Consider the following 16675-nt stretch of genomic DNA (forward strand, 5'->3'; position numbering starts at 1 on the left):
AGCAAAGGGGATCCTGCCTCTGGTTCGGCCAATGGGCTGCCGCAGGGGGGCGTTGTCTGACTGGGCGGCCGGCGCCGCCATGACAGGAAGGTCCGAGGAGCGCGCGGGGGCGCGAGCGAATCCTGGGTCCGAGTGCGAAGCTCCCCGCCCCCAGCCCGCCCCTTGTTGGTGTCTGGCCCGGGGGAGGAGGGGGCGCGAGGGAAGGTGGGGGAGCGGGCTGGGGGTGGGGTGTCTGGACAGGGGTGAGGTGTAGGAGCAGGCTGGGTGTGAGGGGCCGGGGGGGGCGCTTGGCACTGGGGGGGCAGGAGGGGGTGAGGGGCCGGGGGGGTGCTCGGCACTGGGGGGGCAGGAGGGAGTGGGAGGGGCCGGGGGGGGCCTTGGCACTGGGGGGGGCAGGAGGGGACAGGGCGCGGGAGAGCGCAGGCGCGGGCGGCGCTGGCTGGGCGGGAAACTCCCGGGACGCTCGCGCTGACGAGGCGGGCGGGAAAACGCTGCGGGGGGCGCTGAGGGGCGGAGCCTGGGGGGCGGGGCGGGAGCTGGCAGTGACGTGGAGCCCCCCCCCCCCGCCTGCTTCTCTCCGGGCCCCAGGCTGGACATCGGCGGGGCGGCCCCTGGCGGAGGTGGGGGGGCGATTTCTGCCCCCCCCCCCGGCGCTGCAGCCTCCCCGGGGAGCAGCGCCCCTGTGACCCCCCCCCACGTGGTGCCGGGGGAACGGGGCTGTGGCCCCCCCTTTGGGGCGCGGGAGCTGACCCGGGCTCCAGTCACGTGGGTGTCTCGGGGAGGGGGGGCTGCGGGCCACCGGGGCGCGGGAGTGTCACGTGCCCCCTCCCCCCGCCGGGGAGCCGCGCGCCCTCGAGGGGTGGTTCCCGCGGGCGGGGCACGCACAGAACGTGTCCCGCACGCGGGGGGGCGGGGCGGCCTGAGCCCTGCTCCCCGCGCTGCTCGCTGCCTGGGGGCGGGGCCGGGTGCCCGCTGAATCCCCCCTGTGCCCGGGGGGGGGCAGTTCGGCGGGGGGCGATGCTCTGGCCCTGGCTGCCCGCAGTGCTGCCCAGTGCCCGGCTGTGCCTCCTGCAGAGGCCGAGAGCGTCCTGGGTGGGGGGCGTGTGGGGAGAGGGGGGGAGTGGCTGAGAATTGGGGGGCAAACTTAGGGGCTGCACGGGGCGGGGAGGAGTTTGGTGAGGGGGGATCATACTGCATGGGGCGGAGAGGAGTTTGGGGGGAAGCAGACTGCACGGGGCGGGGAGGAGTTTGGTGAGGGGGGATCAGACTGCATGGCGCGGAGAGGAGTTAGGGGGGTAGGGGATCAGACTGCAGGGGGCGGAGAGGAGTTTCGTGGGGGGTAGGAGATCAGACTGCACGGGGGGAGGAGTTTGGGGGGGATCAGACTGCACGGGGCGAGGAGGAGTTTGGGGGGGGATCAGACTGCACGGGGCGGGGAGCAGTTTGGGGGGGATCAGACTGCACGGGGCGAGGAGGAGTTTAGGGGGGGATCAGACTGCACGGGGGTGAGGAGTTTGGGGGGATCAGACTGCATGGGGCGGGGAGGAGTTTGGGGGGGATCAGACTGCACGGGGCGGACAGGAGTTTTGGGGAGCGATCAGACTGCACGGGGCGGAGGGGAGTGTGGGGGGGATCAGACTGCACGGGGGGGAGAGGAGTTTGGGGGGATCAGACTGCACGGGGGGAGAGGAGTTTGGGGGGGATCAGACTGCACGGAGCGGGGAGGAGTTTGGGGGGATCAGACTGCACGGGGGGGAGGATCAGACTGCACGGAGCGGGGAGGAGTTTGGGGGGGGATCAGACTGCACGGGGCAGGGAGGAGCTTTGGGGGGGATCAGACTGCACGGGGCGGACAGGAGTTTGGGGGGGCGATCAGACTGCACGGGGGGGAGAGGAGTTTGGGGGGGATCAGACTGCACGGAGCGGGGAGGAGTTTGGGGGGGGATCAGACTGCACGGGGCGGGGAGGAGTTTTGGGGGAGATCGGACTGCACGGGGCGGGGAGGAGTTTGGGGGGATCGGACTGCACGGGGCGGGGAGGAGTTTGGGGGGGATCGGACTGCACGGAGGGAGAGGAGTTTGGGGGGATCGGACTGCACGGGGCGGGGAAGAGTTTGGGGGGATCGGACTGCACGGGGGGGAGGAGTTTGGGGGGATCGGACTGCACGGGGGGAGAGGAGTTTGGGGGGGATCGGACTGCACGGAGGGAGAGGAGTTTGGGGGGATCGGACTGCACGGGGCGGGGAAGAGTTTGGGGGGATCGGACTGCACGGGGCGGGGAGGAGTTTGGGGGGATCAGACTGCATGGAGGGGAGGATCAGACTGCACGGAGCGGGGAGGAGTTTGGGGGGGGATCAGACTGCACGGGGGGGAGGAGTTTGGGGGGATCGGACTGCACGGGGCGGGGAGGAGTTTGGGGGGGATCGGACTGCACGGAGGGAGAGGAGTTTGGGGGGATCGGACTGCACGGGGCGGGGAGGAGTTTGGGGGGGATCAGACTGCACGGGGGGAGAGGAGTTCGGGGGGATCGGACTGCACGGGGCGGGGAGGAGTTTGGGGGGATCAGACTGCACGGGGGGGAGGAGTTTGGGGGGATCGGACTGCACGGAGGGAGAGGAGTTTGGGGGGATCGGACTGCACGGGGCGGGGAAGAGTTTGGGGGGATCGGACTGCATGGGGCGGGGAGGAGTTTGGGGGGGATCAGACTGCACGGGGGAGAGGAGTTTGGGGGGATCAGATTGCACGGGGGGGAGGAGTTTGGGGGGGATTGGACTGCACGGGGCGGGGAAGAGTTTGGGGGGATCGGACTGCACGGGGCGGGGAGGAGTTTGGGGGGGATCAGACTGCACGGGGGGAGAGGAGTTTGGGGGGATCAGATTGCACGGGGGGGAAGAGTTTGGGGGGATCGGACTGCACGGGGCGGGGAGGAGTTTGGGGGGATCAGACTGCACGGGGGGGAGGATCAGACTGCACGGAGCGGGGAGGAGTTTGGGGGGATCAGACTGCACGGGGGGGAGGATCAGACTGCACGGAGCGGGGAGGAGTTTGGGGGGGGATCAGACTGCACGGGGCAGGGAGGAGCTTTGGGGGGGATCAGACTGCACGGGGCGGACAGGAGTTTGGGGGGGCGATCAGACTGCACGGGGCGGAGGGGAGTGTGGGGGGGATCAGACTGCACGGGGGGGAGAGGAGTTTGGGGGGGATCAGACTGCACGGAGCGGGGAGGAGTTTGGGGGGGGATCAGACTGAACGGGGCGGGGAGGAGTTTGGGGGGAGATCAGACTGCACGGGGCGGGGAGGAGTTTGGGGGGATCGGACTGCACGGGGCGGGGAAGAGTTTGGGGGGGATCGGACTGCACGGGGCGGGGAGGAGTTTGGGGGGGATCGGACTGCACGGAGGGAGAGGAGTTTGGGGGGATCGGACTGCACGGGGCGGGGAAGAGTTTGGGGGGATCGGACTGCACGGGGCGGGGAGGAGTTTGGGGGGATCGGACTGCATGGGGCGGGGAGGAGTTTGGGGGGGATCAGACTGCACGGGGGGAGAGGAGTTTGGGGGGATCAGATTGCACGGGGGGGAGGAGTTTGGGGGGATCGGACTGCACGGGGGGAGAGGAGTTTGGGGGGGATCGGACTGCACGGGGGGGAGGATCAGACTGCACGGAGCGGGGAGGAGTTTGGGGGGGGATCAGACTGCACGGGGGGGAGGATCAGACTGCACGGGGGGGGAGGAGTTTGGAGGGGGATCAGACTGCACGGGGCGGGGAGGTGTTTGGGGGGGATCGGACTGCACGGGGCGGGGAGGTGTTTGGGGGGGATCATACTGCACGGGGGGAGAGGAGTTTGGGGGGATCGGACTGCACGGGGCGGGGAAGAGTTTGGGGGGATCGGACTGCACGGGGCGGGGAAGAGTTTGGGGGGATCGGACTGCACGGGGCGGGGAGGAGTTTGGGGGGATCAGACTGCACGGGGGGAGAGGAGTTTGGGGGGATCAGACTGCACGGGGGGGAGGATCAGAGTGCACGGGGCGGAGGGGAAGTTTGGGGGGATCAGACTGCACGGGGGGGGAGGAGTTTGAGGGGGGATCAGACTGCACGGGGCGGGGAGGAGTTTGGGGGGATCAGACTGCACGGGGTGGGGAGGAGTTTGGGGGGGAAGGGTTGCCGCGGAGTCTCCTCTCCCGAGTGGGGGCGGGGCATCAGCTGCGGACGCTGCCGTCTCTGAGGCAGGAGCCCCGCCCAGCAATGGGGAGGGGCGGGATGAGGGGGAGTAGGGAAAGTAGCCGCAGTGGCTTGTGGGAAACTGAGTGCCCCTGTCCGCAGCTCCCATCGGCCATTGCAGGGCCAGGGCAGGCCTGGCGCTGTTCGGTTGGGCGGGTGCAGCGGAAGTGACATCACAACGGGGCATTGACCAGGGAGCGACGCGGTTGGTCCCGCGCTCGTGTCACTCCAAGTGTTAGCGACGCATCCTGGGACTTGTAGTTCTCATAGTGCGGCCTCCCGGGGCACGTCGCAGCGCGCCCCGCCCCTATCATAGCCCCGCCCCCCGGCATAGCCCCGCCCAGCGTGTTCTTAGTTCGGAATGGGGCATTTCTACCCTAAGAACAATCTTTTTTATTCGGAAATAACGGCCCTTAGCAGAGCAACAGTGCCGCTCGGTAGTCACCGGCGGTAATGCACGTGTAATTCCGTAGCGCCTCCACAGTGCCGCTCGGTGGTCATTGCGGGTAATGCACGTGTAATTCCGTAGCGCCTCCACAGTGCCGCTCGGTGGTCATTGCGGGTAATGCACGTGTAATTCCGTAGCGCCTCCACAGTGCCGCTCGGTGGTCATTGCGGGTAATGCACGTGTAATTCCGTAGCGCCTCCACAGTGCCGCTCGGTGGTCATTGCGGGTAATGCACGTGTAATTCCGAAGCGCCTCCACAGTGCCGCTCGGTGGTCATTGCGGGTAATGCACGTGTAATTCCATCGCCCCCAGCTGCTGTCCCTGCTCCGCACGCCACGTGGCCCCAGTCTTGCCCTTTGACAGCAGGCAAAGTAAGAAGCTCGTTATTTCCAGGCTCCGCGCAGCCCTCTCCCCTCCTGCCCCCGGCCCCCTCATCCCACACACCAGGCTCCGCGCAGCCCTCTCCCCTCCTGCCCATGGCCCCCTCATCCCGCACTCCAGGCTCCGCACAGCCCTCTCCCCTCCTGCCCCCGGCCCCCTCATCCCGCACTCCAGGCTCCGCACAGCCCTCTCCCCTCCTGCCCATGGCCCCCTCATCCCGCACTCCAGGCTCCGCGCAGCCCCCTCCCCTCCTGCTTCCTCACCCCAGCCTGCACCCCGTCCATACTCTTATCCCGGGGCCCTTCCTCTCCCCAGCCTGCACCCCCGTCCATATGCTTATCCCGGGGCCCTTCCTCCCCCCAGCCTGCACCCCCATCCATATTCTTATCCCGGGGCCCTTCCTCACTCCAGTCTGCACGCCCATTCATGGGAGCCATCAGTCCACCTTTTCCCTGCACCACATTCAGTAAAGTGTCTGATCAGGGTATGAGAGCAGCCCTGAGCCTTTGTCTCCACTCAGCAGGTTGCACCACACAGGATATGTGGATGGTCCTGGGCTTTGTACAGCACTCCAGACTGACCCCTGGACACGGCTTCTGGGTCCTAGCCCTTTGCTGTCACTCCTGCCCGAGGGCTTTGCTGGCTCCAGACTGGGTAACAGCTGGGAAACTGGCTGGGCAGTGGGCTGAGAAGATACCGTCCGAGATGGACTTGAGCTGCCTGGACGTGATTCTCGGAACACGTGAAGGGTCCTCAGCGTTCGGCCTTCCCATGGCTCTGTGTGAGTAAGAGGTGCGTGCTTTGAAATCTTCAAGCGTCCTGGCAGTATGTTTCTTCTGAGGCAGAGAGCTTCCTGCTGGGGCACGGAGCCTGGTGGCTTGGGGACTGGTGAAGGGGCAGTAGGCGGTTCAACAGTGCGTGGATAGATATTCAAGGCCTCCGTTCTCTCCGAGTTCCTGGAGTGGCAGCGGGAGGGGGTGGCCGATGGTGGGAGGAGAAGCGATGCCGCGTCCTTGCGGACTGAAAAGCTAAGTTGTTTGTTTGTTTTTTCCCCTCAGCTGTGTTCGGTAGCGAGCGATAAGAAGTCAACCCTCCCGGTGTCCTCCCGTCTGGGGATGGAACGGAAAAGAGAACGGCGAGCTTGGGAGCTTGGTCGAAGCGAGGCGAGAACCGTCCTGCTGGGAGCGGAGCAGCCATCGCTGACCGGGAGATAAGTGTCGGGTCTGGAAATCTCTCGGCTTACGGCCCACTCGGGTCTAGGAAGGGAAGTCACGTTTGCTTAGACAGCGAGTCCGAGCGGAGGTTCCCGAGGTGCTTACTTGGTAGTGGGAGAAACAGGGCTCCCGTTTGTCAGGGGTGCTGGTTTCTCTGGAACACGGTGTCCTTCTCAGCAGACGCTTGGCTCGAGGAGGAAGACACAAGGTGGTAAGGTTTCTGGCTGCCTCGCATGTGTTTCTCTCTTGTTGCTCTCTCGTATTGGCCAATACGTCCTGTCTGTCTGTTTCTGTCTGTGTCTTTGTCCTTGCTCTGCTTCTGCCGTGTCCTTGTACAGCACACTTGCAGGCATTCCAGGTGAGCATCTCCAAGGGTTAAGGGCTCAGGAGCCAACGGGAATTCAGCAGGTTCGCAAGTCGCGCAAGGGAGAGCGGTGGTGCGTCATGGCTGAATGACTTGGTGTTCTTGTAGAGGACCCGATACATAGGCGAGAGGGGGGGAAAGGGCTAAAGGATAGAATTCCCACAGCCACAGACTTTAGTGAGTGAGAGCTAACGCTGGGCTTTTTTGGCCACCCTTGCAGAGGAATCAGTGCGTGGCCGTGGGCGGAGAATAAATCGTCCGAGATGTACTTGAGCTGCCTGGACGTGATTCTCGGAACATGTGAAGGGTCCTCAGCGTTCGGCCTTCCCATGGCTCTGTGTGAGTAAGAGGTGCGTGCTTTGAAATCTTTAAGCGTCCTGGCAGTATGTTTCTTCTGAGGCAGAGAGCTTCCTGCTGGGTCACGGAGCCTGGTGGCTTGGGGACTGGTGAAGGGGCATAGGCAGTTCAACAGAGCGTGGATAGATATTCAAGGCCTCCGTTCTCTCCGCGTTCCTGGAGTGGCAGCGGGAGGGGGTGGCCGATGGTGGGAGGCAGCGGTGCGATGGTGGGAGGAGAAGCGATGCCGCGTCCTTGCGGACTGAAAAGCTAAGTTGTTTGTTTGTTTTTTCCCCTCTGCTGTGTTCGGTAGTGAGCGATAAGAAGTCAACCCTCCCGGTGTCCTCCCGTCTGGGGATGGAACGGAAACGAGAACAGCGAGCTCGGGAGCTTGGTCGAAGCGAGGCGAGAACCGTCCGGCTGGGAGCGGAGCAGCCATCGCTGACAGGGAGATAAGTGTCGGGTTTGGAAATCTCTCGGCTTACGGCGCACTCGGGTCTAGGAAGGGAAGTCAGGTTTGCTTAGACAGCGAGTCCGAGCGGAGGTTCGCGAGGTGATTCCTTGGTAGTGGGAGAAACAGGGCTTCCGTTTGTCAGGAGTGCTGATTTCTCTGGAACACGGTGTCCTTCTCAGCAGACGCTTGGCTCGAGGAGGAAGACGCAAGGCGGTAAGGTTTCCGTCTGCCTCTCATGTGTTTCTCTCTTGTTGCTCTCTCGTATTGGCCAATACGTTCTGTCTGTCTGTTTCTGTCTGTGTCTTTGTCCTTGCTCTGCTTCTGCCGTGTCCTTGTATAGCTCACGTGCAGGCATTCCAGGTGAGCATCTCCACGGGTTAAGGGCTCAGGTGCCAACGGGAATTCTGCAGGTTCGCAAGTCGCGCAAGGGAGAGCGGTGGCGCGTCATGGCTGACTGACTCAGTGTTCTTGTAGAGGGCCCTATACATAGGCGAGGGGCGGGGGGGAAGGGCTAAAGGATAGAATTCCCACAGCCACAGACCTTAGTGAGTGAGAGGTCTCTTCAGTCACGCCGCTCTCGGATCTCGCTGCAGGGAGGGATTCTGGTGCCGCTCTCGGGTCGTGCAGCTTGGGGGTGTCTCTAGCGCTGCTCTCGGGTCTCGCTGCTGGGGGGGAGGGGTCTTTGGGGCCACTCTCAGGTCGTGCTGCTGGGAGGGAGTCTGGCGCCTCTCTCGGGTTATGCTGCTGCGGGGAATCTCTGGTGCCGCTCTCGAGTCGCGCTACTGGGGGGGGTCTCTGGCGCCTCCTTGGGATCATGCTGCTGGGGGGGTCTCTGGCTTCGCTCTCCGGTCGTGCTGCTGGGGGGGGGGTCTCTGTTACCGCTTTCGGGTCGCGCTGTTGGGGGGGTCTCTGGTGCCGCTCTCGGTAGTGGTGCTGGGGGTGGGGTCTCTGTCTCCACTCTCGGGTCGCGCTGCTGGGGGGAGGTCTCTGGCGCCGCTCTCGGGTCGCACTACTGGGGGTGGTCTCTGGAGCCTCCCTCCGGTCATGCTGCAGACGGGGGGTGTCACTGGCCCCGCTATCAGGTGATGCTGCTGCGGGGGGTCTCTGGCACCTCTCTCGGGTTTTGCTGCTGGGTGGGTGTCTGGGGCCGCTCTCGGGTGATGCTGTTCGGGGAGGTCTCTGGCGCCGCTCTCCGGTAGCGGTGCTGGGGGTGGGGTTTCTGTCTCCACTCTCGGGTAATGCTTCTGGGGGGGTCTCCGGCGCCGGTCTCGGGTCGCGCTCCTTGGGGGTGGGGTCTCTGTCGCCACTTTCATCTCATGCTGCTGGGGGGGGTCTCTGGCGCCACTCTCGGGTGATGCTGCTGGGGGGGGCCTCTGGCTCCCATCTCAGGTTGTGCTGCTGGGGGGGGGGGGGAGATCTCTGTCGCCGTTCTCTGGTGATGCTGCTGGGGGGAGGGTCTCTGGCGCCACTCTTGGGTCGCACTGCTGGGGGCGGGTCTGTGGTGCCGCTCTCGGGTCTTGCTGCTGGGGGGGGTCTCTGGCACCGTTTTCGGGTCACTCTGCTGGGGGAGGTCTCTGGCTTCGCTCTCGGGTCACGCTGCTGGGGAGGGTCTCTGGCGCCGCCCTCGGGACTTGCTGCTGGGGGGGGTCTCTGGCGCCGCCCTCGGGTCGCAATGCCGGGGGGGTTCTTTCGCGCTGCTCTCGGGTTTTGCTGCTGGGGGGGGGGTCTCTTGTTTCGCTCTCGGGTCATGCTGCTGGGGGGGGACTTTGCAAGCGGGGCCGGGTACTAAAGGCACCAAGCAGCTGGCGGAATCACTGAGAACAAGGGTCATGGGGTCGGGGGTTGGTTGAGACTCTTTGGACCAGAGGCAGGGGGTCCAGGCTGCCAAATGTGTCGCGGAGAACCTCCATCTATCGGACGCGGCTTCCTCTCCGCGCTTGCAGAACCGAGCAGCTAAAAGTGTTAGAAGCCAAATCAGAGCGGCTCATGTGTGTGTTAGAAACGGCTACGGGGAGCCAATTGCACTGGCACCTGACGCCTTCTTCAGCCCTTTGTTGCTGCATTCTCAGGCTGGCACCTCTCACAACCATTCATTCATCGTCCAAGCACTCTCTCTCTTATGTACATTCCCTAATTAATGTTTCCCATACAGTATTTTGCATAATAATACAAGAGTTGTAGTTACAAAAAGTTACAAAAGTTTCTGGGTGGCATTTCTTAAAACATTCTCTCTCTGAGCGCTGAGTTAGTTACTGTTATAGTTACAATGCTTCACTTTGCGATTAGGGTTAAGTGCTTCACAATGCTTTGAAGAGAACGGTTGTCAATTGTGTAACAGTAAGTTTGAGCGTGCCCTGGCGCACAGCGAGGGGAGCTGTTTCTGGCTACATAGTAGTATATTTTTAACAGTTTGAAGTTACATGACCTAATATTACATTCCTAACCAATTATATTCTAGAGGGGCAAAAATGTTTAGATTTATAATTAAACAATCCTAACAAATAATAATAATAATAATAATTATAAATCTAAACACTTCTCAAGCTTGATAACACTAAATCTAAACACTTTCACAAGAATAAATCTAAACACTTCTATGCTTCTTCTACTTAACAAACTTCTCCTCCTTAGACTTTTAGTTGTGGGGAACAAATTCTGGGGCGTCACTTCCACTTGGGGAATCCTGTTTCATACTTGACTATGTTCTCCCTACACTAAGGCTGGCCGAGAGACTGTCCCAGACTGATCGTAACAGACTGTTCTGTCCGCGAATGGGCTGAGAGTAAAGGGCGTGTTCGGAATCTGTGGCGCCCAATCTGAGGCTGTCCGAGGTGACTCTTAACGGACTGCTCCGTGCGCCAATGGGCGGTGACTCAAGGCGTGTTCTGGGGCTGCTGGCGGCCAATAGGTTGTCCGGGGTGGATTATAACAGACTCTTCTGTCCGCGAATGGGCTGTGACTAAGGGGCGTGTTCTGAATCAGAGGCACCCAATAGGCTGACCCGGCTGCATCTTAACGGACAGCTCTGTCTGCGAATGCGGTGTGACTAGGGGGACTAACCTGCCACTGCTCTCGACCAATAGGCTGTCCGGGGTGGATCTTAATGGACTGCTCTGTCCTCGAATTGTCTGTGACTTAGGGGTGGTTCCTGGCTGTGTGCCAGCCAATGGGCTTTCGGAAGACAGCCTTGGCGGAGGAGAGCGTCGCCCAATGGGCTGTCAGCAAAGGGGATCCTGCCTCTGGTTCGGCCAATGGGCTGCCGCAGGGGGGCGTTGTCTGACTGGGCGGCCGGCGCCGCCATGACAGGAAGGTCCGAGGAGCGCGCGGGGGCGCGAGCGAATCCTGGGTCCGAGTGCGAAGCTCCCCGCCCCCAGCCCGCCCCTTGTTGGTGTCTGGCCCGGGGGAGGAGGGGGCGCGAGGGAAGGTGGGGGAGCGGGCTGGGGGTGGGGTGTCTGGACAGGGGTGAGGTGTAGGAGCAGGCTGGGTGTGAGGGGCCGGGGGGGGCGCTTGGCACTGGGGGGGCAGGAGGGGGTGAGGGGCCGGGGGGGTGCTCGGCACTGGGGGGGCAGGAGGGAGTGGGAGGGGCCGGGGGGGGCCTTGGCACTGGGGGGGGCAGGAGGGGACAGGGCGCGGGAGAGCGCAGGCGCGGGCGGCGCTGGCTGGGCGGGAAACTCCCGGGACGCTCGCGCTGACGAGGCGGGCGGGAAAACGCTGCGGGGGGCGCTGAGGGGCGGAGCCTGGGGGGCGGGGCGGGAGCTGGCAGTGACGTGGAGCCCCCCCCCCCCCGCCTGCTTCTCTCCGGGCCCCAGGCTGGACATCGGCGGGGCGGCCCCTGGCGGAGGTGGGGGGGCGATTTCTGCCCCCCCCCCCGGCGCTGCAGCCTCCCCGGGGAGCAGCGCCCCTGTGACCCCCCCCCACGTGGTGCCGGGGGAACGGGGCTGTGGCCCCCCCTTTGGGGCGCGGGAGCTGACCCGGGCTCCAGTCACGTGGGTGTCTCGGGGAGGGGGGGCTGCGGGCCACCGGGGCGCGGGAGTGTCACGTGCCCCCTCCCCCCGCCGGGGAGCCGCGCGCCCTCGAGGGGTGGTTCCCGCGGGCGGGGCACGCACAGAACGTGTCCCGCACGCGGGGGGGCGGGGCGGCCTGAGCCCTGCTCCCCGCGCTGCTCGCTGCCTGGGGGCGGGGCCGGGTGCCCGCTGAATCCCCCCTGTGCCCGGGGGGGGGCAGTTCGGCGGGGGGCGATGCTCTGGCCCTGGCTGCCCGCAGTGCTGCCCAGTGCCCGGCTGTGCCTCCTGCAGAGGCCGAGAGCGTCCTGGGTGGGGGGCGTGTGGGGAGAGGGGGGGAGTGGCTGAGAATTGGGGGGCAAACTTAGGGGCTGCACGGGGCGGGGAGGAGTTTGGTGAGGGGGGATCATACTGCATGGGGCGGAGAGGAGTTTGGGGGGAAGCAGACTGCACGGGGCGGGGAGGAGTTTGGTGAGGGGGGATCAGACTGCATGGCGCGGAGAGGAGTTAGGGGGGTAGGGGATCAGACTGCAGGGGGCGGAGAGGAGTTTCGTGGGGGGTAGGAGATCAGACTGCACGGGGGGAGGAGTTTGGGGGGGATCAGACTGCACGGGGCGAGGAGGAGTTTGGGGGGGGATCAGACTGCACGGGGCGGGGAGCAGTTTGGGGGGGATCAGACTGCACGGGGCGAGGAGGAGTTTAGGGGGGGATCAGACTGCACGGGGGTGAGGAGTTTGGGGGGATCAGACTGCATGGGGCGGGGAGGAGTTTGGGGGGGATCAGACTGCACGGGGCGGACAGGAGTTTTGGGGAGCGATCAGACTGCACGGGGCGGAGGGGAGTGTGGGGGGGATCAGACTGCACGGGGGGGAGAGGAGTTTGGGGGGATCAGACTGCACGGGGGGAGAGGAGTTTGGGGGGGATCAGACTGCACGGAGCGGGGAGGAGTTTGGGGGGATCAGACTGCACGGGGGGGAGGATCAGACTGCACGGAGCGGGGAGGAGTTTGGGGGGGGATCAGACTGCACGGGGCAGGGAGGAGCTTTGGGGGGGATCAGACTGCACGGGGCGGACAGGAGTTTGGGGGGGCGATCAGACTGCACGGGGCGGAGGGGACTGTGGGGGGGATCAGACTGCACGGGGGGGAGAGGAGTTTGGGGGGGATCAGACTGCACGGAGCGGGGAGGAGTTTGGGGGGGGATCGGACTGCACGGGGCGGGGAGGAGTTTGGGGGGATCGGACTGCACGGGGCGGGGAGGAGTTTGGGGGGGATCGGACTGCACGGAGGGAGAGGAGTTTGGGGGGATCGGACTGCACGGGGCGGGGAAGAGTTTGGGGGGATCGGACTGCACGGGGGGAGAGGAGTTTGGGGGGGATCGGACTGCACGGAGGGAGAGGAGTTTGGGGGGATCGGACTGCACGGGGCGGGGAAGAGTTTGGGGGGATCGGACTGCACGGGGCGGGGAGGAGTTTGGGGGGATCAGACTGCATGGAGGGGAGGATCAGACTGCACGGAGCGGGGAGGAGTTTGGGGGGGGATCAGACTGCACGGGGGGGAGGAGTTTGGGGGGATCGGACTGCACGGGGCGGGGAGGAGTTTGGGGGGGATCGGACTGCACGGAGGGAGAGGAGTTTGGGGGGATCGGACTGCACGGGGCGGGGAGGAGTTTGGGGGGGATCAGACTGCACGGGGGGAGAGGAGTTCGGGGGATCGGACTGCACGGGGCGGGGAGGAGTTTGGGGGGATCAGACTGCACGGGGGGGAGGAGTTTGGGGGGATCGGACTGCACGGAGGGAGAGGAGTTTGGGGGGATCGGACTGCACGGGGCGGGGAAGAGTTTGGGGGGATCGGACTGCATGGGGCGGGGAGGAGTTTGGGGGGGATCAGACTGCACGGGGGAGAGGAGTTTGGGGGGATCAGATTGCACGGGGGGGAGGAGTTTGGGGGGGATCGGACTGCACGGGGCGGGGAAGAGTTTGGGGGGATCGGACTGCACGGGGCGGGGAGGAGTTTGGGGGGGATCAGACTGCACGGGGGGAGAGGAGTTTGGGGGGATCAGATTGCACGGGGGGGAAGAGTTTGGGGGGATCGGACTGCACGGGGCGGGGAGGAGTTTGGGGGGATCAGACTGCACGGGGGGGAGGATCAGACTGCACGGAGCGGGGAGGAGTTTGGGGGGATCGGACTGCACGGGGGGGAGGATCAGACTGCACGGAGCGGGGAGGAGTTTGGGGGGGGATCAGACTGCACGGGGCAGGGAGGAGCTTTGGGGGGGATCAGACTGCACGGGGCGGACAGGAGTTTGGGGGGGCGATCAGACTGCACGGGGGGAGAGGAGTTTGGGGGGGATCAGACTGCACGGAGCGGGGAGGAGTTTGGGGGGATCAGACTGCACGGGGGGGAGGATCAGACTGCACGGAGCGGGGAGGAGTTTGGGGGGGGATCAGACTGCACGGGGCAGGGAGGAGCTTTGGGGGGGATCAGACTGCACGGGGCGGACAGGAGTTTGGGGGGGCGATCAGACTGCACGGGGCGGAGGGGAGTGTGGGGGGGATCAGACTGCACGGGGGGGAGAGGAGTTTGGGGGGGATCAGACTGCACGGAGCGGGGAGGAGTTTGGGGGGGGATCAGACTGAACGGGGCGGGGAGGAGTTTGGGGGGAGATCAGACTGCACGGGGCGGGGAGGAGTTTGGGGGGATCGGACTGCACGGGGCGGGGAAGAGTTTGGGGGGGATCGGACTGCACGGGGCGGGGAGGAGTTTGGGGGGGATCGGACTGCACGGAGGGAGAGGAGTTTGGGGGGATCGGACTGCACGGGGCGGGGAGGAGTTTGGGGGGATCGGACTGCATGGGGCGGGGAGGAGTTTGGGGGGGATCAGACTGCACGGGGGGAGAGGAGTTTGGGGGGATCAGATTGCACGGGGGGGAGGAGTTTGGGGGGATCGGACTGCACGGGGGGAGAGGAGTTTGGGGGGGATCGGACTGCACGGGGGGGAGGATCAGACTGCACGGAGCGGGGAGGAGTTTGGGGGGGGATCAGACTGCACGGGGGGGAGGATCAGACTGCACGGGGTGGGAGGAGTTTGGAGGGGGATCAGACTGCACGGGGCGGGGAGGTGTTTGGGGGGGATCGGACTGCACGGGGCGGGGAGGTGTTTGGGGGGGATCATACTGCACGGGGGGAGAGGAGTTTGGGGGGATCGGACTGCACGGGGCGGGGAAGAGTTTGGGGGGATCGGACTGCACGGGGCGGGGAGGAGTTTGGGGGGATCAGACTGCACGGGGGGAGAGGAGTTTGGGGGGATCAGACTGCACGGGGGGGAGGATCAGAGTGCACGGGGCGGAGGGGAAGTTTGGGGGGATCAGACTGCACGGGGGGGGAGGAGTTTGAGGGGGGATCAGACTGCACGGGGCGGGGAGGAGTTTGGGGGGATCAGACTGCACGGGGTGGGGAGGAGTTTGGGGGGGAAGGGTTGCCGCGGAGTCTCCTCTCCCGAGTGGGGGCGGGGCATCAGCTGCGGACGCTGCCGTCTCTGAGGCAGGAGCCCCGCCCAGCAATGGGGAGGGGCGGGATGAGGGGGAGTAGGGAAAGTAGCCGCAGTGGCTTGTGGGAAACTGAGTGCCCCTGTCCGCAGCTCCCATCGGCCATTGCAGGGCCAGGGCAGGCCTGGCGCTGTTCGGTTGGGCGGGTGCAGCGGAAGTGACATCACAACGGGGCATTGACCAGGGAGCGACGCGGTTGGTCCCGCGCTCGTGTCACTCCAAGTGTTAGCGACGCATCCTGGGACTTGTAGTTCTCATAGTGCGGCCTCCCGGGGCACGTCGCAGCGCGCCCCGCCCCTATCATAGCCCCGCCCCCCGGCATAGCCCCGCCCAGCGTGTTCTTAGTTCGGAATGGGGCATTTCTACCCTAAGAACAATCTTTTTTATTCGGAAATAACGGCCCTTAGCAGAGCAACAGTGCCGCTCGGTAGTCACCGGCGGTAATGCACGTGTAATTCCGTAGCGCCTCCACAGTGCCGCTCGGTGGTCATTGCGGGTAATGCACGTGTAATTCCGTAGCGCCTCCACAGTGCCGCTCGGTGGTCATTGCGGGTAATGCACGTGTAATTCCGTAGCGCCTCCACAGTGCCGCTCGGTGGTCATTGCGGGTAATGCACGTGTAATTCCGTAGCGCCTCCACAGTGCCGCTCGGTGGTCATTGCGGGTAATGCACGTGTAATTCCGAAGCGCCTCCACAGTGCCGCTCGGTGGTCATTGCGGGTAATGCACGTGTAATTCCATCGCCCCCAGCTGCTGTCCCTGCTCCGCACGCCACGTGGCCCCAGTCTTGCCCTTTGACAGCAGGCAAAGTAAGAAGCTCGTTATTTCCAGGCTCCGCGCAGCCCTCTCCCCTCCTGCCCATGGCCCCCTCATCCCGCACTCCAGGCTCCGCACAGCCCTCTCCCCTCCTGCCCCCGGCCCCCTCATCCCGCACTCCAGGCTCCGCACAGCCCTCTCCCCTCCTGCCCATGGCCCCCTCATCCCGCACTCCAGGCTCCGCGCAGCCCCCTCCCCTCCTGCTTCCTCACCCCAGCCTGCACCCCGTCCATACTCTTATCCCGGGGCCCTTCCTCTCCCCAGCCTGCACCCCCGTCCATATGCTTATCCCGGGGCCCTTCCTCCCCCCAGCCTGCACCCCCATCCATATTCTTATCCCGGGGCCCTTCCTCACTCCAGTCTGCACGCCCATTCATGGGAGCCATCAGTCCACCTTTTCCCTGCACCACATTCAGTAAAGTGTCTGATCAGGGTATGAGAGCAGCCCTGAGCCTTTGTCTCCACTCAGCAGGTTGCACCACACAGGATATGTGGATGGTCCTGGGCTTTGTACAGCACTCCAGACTGACCCCTGGACACGGCTTCTGGGTCCTAGCCCTTTGCTGTCACTCCTGCCCGAGGGCTTTGCTGGCTCCAGACTGGGTAACAGCTGGGAAACTGGCTGGGCAGTGGGCTGAGAAGATACCGTCCGAGATGGACTTGAGCTGCCTGGACGTGATTCTCGGAACACGTGAAGGGTCCTCAGCGTTCGGCCTTCCCATGGCTCTGTGTGAGTAAGAGGTGCGTGCTTTGAAATCTTCAAGCGTCCTGGCAGTATGTTTCTTCTGAGGCAGAGAGCTTCCTGCTGGGGCACGGAGCCTGGTGGCTTGGGGACTGGTGAAGGGGCAGTAGGCGGTTCAACAGTGCGTGGATAGATATTCAAGGCCTCCGTTCTCTCCG

Source organism: Pelodiscus sinensis, chromosome 10, assembly GCF_052426305.1.
Source record: "Pelodiscus sinensis isolate ZL-2025 chromosome 10, ASM5242630v1, whole genome shotgun sequence".
Taxonomy (NCBI): domain Eukaryota; kingdom Metazoa; phylum Chordata; order Testudines; family Trionychidae; genus Pelodiscus; species Pelodiscus sinensis.